The sequence below is a fragment of the Phodopus roborovskii genome, unplaced genomic scaffold (assembly GCF_943737965.1).
Source record: "Phodopus roborovskii unplaced genomic scaffold, PHOROB, whole genome shotgun sequence".
In the NCBI taxonomy this organism is placed as follows: Eukaryota; Metazoa; Chordata; class Mammalia; order Rodentia; family Cricetidae; genus Phodopus; species Phodopus roborovskii.
The window spans coordinates 18,273,398-18,280,525 of record NW_026126563.1 but is presented as its reverse complement, the minus strand read 5'-3'; the positions used below and the strand labels follow the sequence as shown (position 1 = coordinate 18,280,525).

General features: G+C 35.5%; 1 pseudogene; it reads left to right on the top strand.

Moving 5' to 3' along the window:
• The first annotated feature begins 5,679 nt into the window (after nucleotides 1–5,679).
• On the top strand, nucleotides 5,680–6,187 carry LOC127234966 (60S ribosomal protein L23a-like; annotated as a pseudogene).
• Nucleotides 6,188–7,128: the final 941 nt, after the last annotated feature.

Below are 7,128 nucleotides of genomic sequence, written 5' to 3'. Positions count from 1 at the left end.
AAGTCCTTATTTGGCTAAGCCTGTTCAGCTTGCTTGCTTCCTTATAAGAGCAGCCTATCTGCAGGGTCCACGTGGCTCACTAGGGTTGGTCAGTGCAAGGGGATTTAAGCCTGTGCGGTTGTTTCCTTGGGGTTGCCAGAAGAAGAAGCATGTTCAAGGATCCTAATTAAACTGCTAGAAGATCTTACTTGAGTCACGTTTTTCCTTGCTGGTCGAGGTTGGGCGCGACAGGTTTTCAACCAGAAAAACCAAGACACCTAGAGTCACTGCAACATAGAAGAGATCAACTTCAGAAACAAAAGGTCCATGAGATTGCTTTTCCTAAAATATTTCAGTTATTTCACTTAGATATTAACAAATATGATGGCCTATATTTTTTTAATGTGGAAAAAATAAATTCTACAGCACTTGTGTATAAATAATTGATTGCTTTGTGAATGTTTCATATTTAGAGTTAGAGTAATAATGAATAAAATTACAAATTAAGAAATAAAGGGCAGTCTACTACTTCAACTTAGGATCATTCATATGATGCATTATTCAAAGTAATGTAAGTTTGTTAATATTTGAAGCAATTCTGCAAGTCCTCATTAAATTTTCATTGAAATCTATGTAACATTTATGTTTTATAAATGCCACAAAAGGTCTTGTTTCCATTTGATTTGTGCTTGAACTTCCTACAGCCAACAAATTTCTCCACCAACATGAGCTTGAAATTGTTTTACACCTAAATTTAATAAACTGTGCCATTTGATTGATATTGTGGTTTATGACATAATTACTTTAAATTAAATTACGGCAAAAGCAAATTACCTTGTCCATATATAAATAATATTATAAATATATGCACAAGGGATGAACAATGAAATCTTTCCCTGCAGCCCATATTTAAAATGCAGCCCTTACTAATATAATATTGTGGTATTGTTATCAATTAAAGATTTAGGTTAATTTCCTTCTTGCCTTCATAACATAGCTTTTTCCCATTTTTGCTGTCTACAATGAACAAGGCTGACTCAAAATGTGTTTTTGGCTTTACACAGACCATGCATTTATGTCTTGATTAGGCATATTTATATTTATTCTTGAAAAATGGTCATTTATTTTAGAATGGAAACTTCTAACACATATAACTTGAAGTGTTTATTTATGTAAAATTTACATAATATAGTTTGTGTTTTGTGTTTAAAGATATATATTAAGATATTATTGAAAGTTCTGCAATAATTCTTCTCATTAGTATTTTAGCTTAAGATAAGACATTGGCCACAATTAATGAGCAACATTGGCAGATTAACAGTTTATCAGGATTTCTTTCAGTTTCCTTATTTTCATTTTTATCAGGTTTCATGTTACATAAATGATGCTGTAAATTGTGATTCATTAAATTCCTCTGCATCTTACCACTCTATTCAGGACTTCTTTGATTTAGATGACTTTACCAATTTTGAGGGAGAAAGAAATTTGTAGCACATACGCCTGTTGAAAGGTATCTAATCAATTCTTCATGGTAAGGACAAAGATGTAGATTTAACAGAGAATAGCCTGAGAGACACACAAAGCATTTTTTCTCCTGTTGTTCCATGAGCATACACTGCCTCTCTACAAATAAATGTCACCGTTGACCTGCATTATTTGCAACAGATAAAGTTGGGCACATTCTTAAATTATATTCATTTTTGTTGTGTGTTCACATATGCATGCACATATGAGTGAGCATGTATATGAATACAGACATGCCCAAATTCTGTGTAATATTATGGAAATCGAAGGACCATTCTTAGATGTCATCTTGTGACAGGGACTGAAGTGCCTAACGTGGCTGCTGGGAATCCAACTGTGTAAGGAACAGCAAGCACTCTTACCTGTGGAGCTATCTCTCCCGCAACGTGACTTCACTCTTTATTGTATTATTTTGACTTCTTTCATCTTGCCCTTTATTGGATTATTCAAGCATTTTATGATTCAATCTTCATGTTATGTTTTATAATTTAAACACAAATTGTCTTACCAACCTTTAATAATTATACCTTCAGTGTTAAAACAGTAATGATTTCCAGTGAGAATTAGGTATAAATGATTCTTTTGACAGCTTTACAAACAAGCAAAACACCTAGAATACTATAATCAAGTTTGCCTGGAAGAATCCGTGGCATTTTCTTCTAGATGGTATGTATTTTATTGAAACAAAGTTTAAACCTCTTATAAATTTCAGTTTGGAGGAATCATCTGACATATGTACTTCTGTTCCTTTGAGTGGAAAGTGCCCTTTAACTTTGACTTGTGATATTATTCTTTTTTGTTTGTTTGTTTGAAAAGTTTTATTATGATGTTTGTAAGTATAATTTTCCTTGTTTTAATTTTTCTTTATATTTACAACAATTGTTATTAAAACTTGAACTCCTTAATTCATTTTGTAATCTTTCAGTCAATATGTGCTCACTCATTTTTTTGTATATCCCAGTTCTGAGAGTCCAATAATACATATTTCACTCTGTTTGTTCTCTATTTCTGCCTATTATCCAATTCTAGTTGTATTTACTCACACTTATTTACATGTCCTCATCTGCTTCAGCATATTGAATAATATATATATATATATATATATATATATATATATATATATCATCTTAAGGTAAAAACTTTATTATTACAATTTTATATTGAAATTCTCCAAATTGACTCTCACTTTATTAAGCATGATAACCACAGTTTCTCTTAAGATGGTATTTACCAACTCTGGCATCTGTATTTCCTGCTGGCCAATTTCAACCTAGTATTTTGTGTCTTAGGCTTTGCCTTACCTCATTTTGCATTTTATGCACCTTTATTCACTGACATAAATTTCTGTGAAAATTAAAGGTAACCAAAACACAAGTTAAAACTCTGAACATTTTGTTTCCTAATTCATAATATTCATTCTATTCATAATTCCCTTTGGGAGGTAGCCATATGGATCAGAGACACTAACTTCTGGGACATTGCTTTGCTAGATTTGAAACATCAGTATTAATATCTATAATAATACTCTATTCCAAAAAACTCAGCTGTTTTCCAATTACATTTATTTATTTGGTCTCTTGGATATAAGAATTTGCCACTGCTTTGAAGATTCACTCAAAATATCCAATAGAATAAATTGTTTGTCTAACGCAGAAAAGAGAACCTAGCATTGCTTCTTGGTATTCATTGCAAATATGTGTGACCTAAATATAATCATGGAGAAGCTTGACATGAACTCAGTGTGCAAAGCCTCTTCAAACAAACAGCACTCAGAAAGCAGGGCCGGAAGGATTGCTGAGAATAAGGACGCCTTGACAATAGTGAAGAACAGGTAACTTGGGGTGCATAACAAGATCCTGCCTCTAATACACACACATACTCATGCACTCAAATGTGCATATGCATGCACACATGTGCACACGCACGCATGCACGGGCACACACACACACACACACACACACTCTCTAAGGTTGAATTATCATTGTTCTGTTTAAGCTTCAGTGGTAGGTTTCACAAATGGGACCTTTTACTTTCAGTTGCAGAAAGCTCTAACAGTGTATGCAGTTGCTTTTCTTTCCTTTCCTGGCATGCAGCACCTCTACTGTTTCTTCTCCACATCCAGATTCTCCTCTTTACCTTTGATGTATAGGTGATGGTATTTGATGCTCTTTTCTCAGGGGCCCAAAGTTTTGAAAACAAGGAGGAAGAGAAGTATCTGTTTGGCTTTTCTGTTCTTTTCCTGTAGGAAATGTTAGTTTTTAGCCTCAGTCAGAGGCAGGAAGGTATTTGCTGTGCTTAGACAGTGGTGAGCAATACTGATGCCAATTTACTCTTCAGCACTGGTCATTGTTTTAGATTTTATGTTTAAATTCATTTGATTTTCTTGTTTGTTTATTTGTGGTTTATATACAAGAATATATCATCACCAGGGAAGAAAATTTGCTTGATTAACATTCATGTATACACAGTAATTAATACTCAAAAGAAAACTACACAGCATCAAACATAGATAAATTTAAAAAGGAAGGAAATAAGATCATCTTGTAAAAAGAAAGCAATCAGTTTCCTGGGGCCTCTGAGAAGCAGAGATAGCAGAGAAGAGTCCCTTGGAACCATGTTCCCCTACAACTCCTTGCATCACTTTGTCATTTTTTCTTGAAGAAGAAACATCAACCAGATCTAATGATCTTGGCACTGAAGTTCAAGGTATTTAAATGAGACATGGGATCATATTCTGCCCTGTTTCGAGTATTTATTCTCTGTTCTTTCTGAGTACTGTAACATTATGAAGTTTTAGACCATCAATTTCTTTAATCTCCAAACACAACTTTTTCTGTGAGTCTAACACATTCTCCCTGTGAATAGTTCTCTGCCCCAGTTTCCCTTCTGAGTCCTTGTTAAAAGTTTTATTAAATGTCCCCCAGGCTTTGATTCTTAAGCAAAAGCTCTGGTAACTTTCCCTTCCCACGATAGCAAAACTATTGCTGTAATTCTGTTCAGCTCAAATTCCTGAAATCTTGCAGGTGAGACTTCATGAATGTAGCTTCAGACATTTGCAAAAGACACAAATCACTATCAATTGCCTGTTTTTCCTGTTCATGCCAGCTTTTCTCCCACCTTCACCCCTATAATGATTCCTTGGTTTTAGATGCAAGAGTTGTGTTATGGATGTACAAGCTGGAACTGGCCTCCAGACTTTGCATTCCTAGCAACTGAGCAACTGAGAGGGAGAAATAGGCTCTGTCAGGGAAGGGCACACAGAATGATTATCCAACACCACATATACATATTCTGAAAAATTACAAATAACAATATACAGAGTGTAATGATGGGAGATGTCAACTGTAAATGTGTTTCTCCTATTGGTTAATGAATAAAGCACTGTTAGCCAATAGGAAAGCAAAATAGGCGGGACTAGGAGACAAGGAGGATTCCGGAAGTAGTAGGGAGGAGATTCAACTTGGAGGACAGAGAGAGAAGAACACCAGCCCCTCTCTCTGGTAAGATGAAACCATGTAGAAATACTTAGATTAATAGAAATGGGTTAATATTTAAGACAGAGTTTAGTTTTTAAGAAACTAGTAACTGACCAACAGAATTATATCTAATACAGCATCTCTGTGTGTTATTTGGGGCTGGCAGTGGGACCTGACCGGCAGGGGAAAAAAATCTTATGCTAACAGTGAGCAGGTTGCATTTATGTATTTAACACACACACACGCACACACACACACACACACACACACACACACACACACACACACACGAGCAAGAGCCCATAGATTTGAAAGAAAACAAGGATGGGGGCATGCATGGGAGAAATTGGTGGGAAGAAAGTGAAGAAGGAAATGATATAATTAAATTAATAATCTCAAATTTTTAAGTCTTGAATGGCTAATTCATAGAACTATTCAACTTGGTTTCCTTGTTTCCTTGTAGTAGGGCACTTATGAACCTGCTGGGACAAGTTCACTGCCATCTATTTTATGGAATTAGATCCTTTAGGCTTTAGTATTTGCTTTTGCTTGCATATAAACCTTAAAAGTCTAAAATTCAGCTAGCTTAAGAATTTTCCCTATGAAGTTCTTTTTTTTTTTTTTTTTTTTTTTTTTTTTTGGCCTTGAACAATTTGTTTACTTTAAAAAAAAAAAACCAAGCTACTGCCTTTTCGCCAAGATGGCGCCGAAAGCGAAGAAGGAAGCTCCTTCCCCTCCCAAAGCCGAAGCCAAAGCAGAAGCCTTGAAAGCCAAGAAGGCAGTGCTGAAAGGTGTCCACAGCCACACAAAGATCAGCATGTCACCCACCTTCCGGCAGGGCAGTCCAAGAACTTGTGGCTCCAGAGGCAGCCCAAATACCCTCGGAAGAGTGTTCCCTGGAGAAACAAGCTTGACCACTATTCTACATCATCAAATTCCCTCTGACCACTGAGTCAGCCATGAAGAAGATAGAAGACAACAACACACTTGTGTTCATTGTGGACGTCAAAGCCAACAGGCACCAGATCAAACAGGTTGTGAAGAAACTCTATGACATTGATGTGGTCAAAGTCAACACACTCATAAAGCCTGACGGAGAGAAGAAGGCATATGTTCGGTTGGCTCCTGATTATGATGCACTGGATGTTCCCAACAAAGTAAGCATCCTGTCCAGATTGGGATCATTTATACTGAGTCCAGCTGGCTAATTCCAAATACACACTTTTTCACCTTAATAAATAAATAAATAAATAAATAAAACCAAGCTACTTATTAGATAATCACAATTCAAAAACAAATATATATATATATATATATATATATATATATATATATATATATGCCTGAACCTTGTAAGATCAACTAATACATTGTTTCCAAAACAGCTAGCAAACAGGGATGCATTGGAGAGTCTTATTATCCATTTGTTAAATATTGACTAGCATTTCTTCTCTATACTGATTCACAGATTATAATAGAATGCATTGGCTTAATCATGATTTCACACACATAAACACCATACACATGTGTATAAAACGAACACATATATACATACACATATATAAGTACATATATATATATATACACACATACACATGTGTACATCACATAAGCATACATACACATACATATTACACACTAGTTTCAAAATACACATATGAGAGAGGTAAATAAAAAAGACAAAGGGAGACACAGAGAGAGAGATGAAAAGATACAAGGAGAGGGAATAAAAAATAAGTCTTTCTAATTAGCTCACACACAGTCTGTGTAGTTTAGGAAGATAGAAGGCTTGGCTTTCTTTGGGAATGTGCCTCTTCACTCTGAAACATGAAAGGCCATGACTGGGGAAACAGCTTCGCAGAGAGGCCTGGAAGTTATGGAAGAATAAAGAAAGGACACCAAGCCCCTCTACTGCCTGCAGCGGCATATATGTACTCAGTGGGCAAAGTTCCTTCTGTTACTTTCCACTACTGAAAAGTTCTACCTTCTCCTAACTACACCAAAAGCTGAGAGCAGAGATCCTCCCGGGATACTGGGGGATATTAAAGGTCTAATCCATACATTTTGGAAAAATTATAGATAGCATTTCATTCCACAGTTTGAATGGTAGATTTAAAAAGTCTGTCACATGATAGATTGGAAAGAGAGT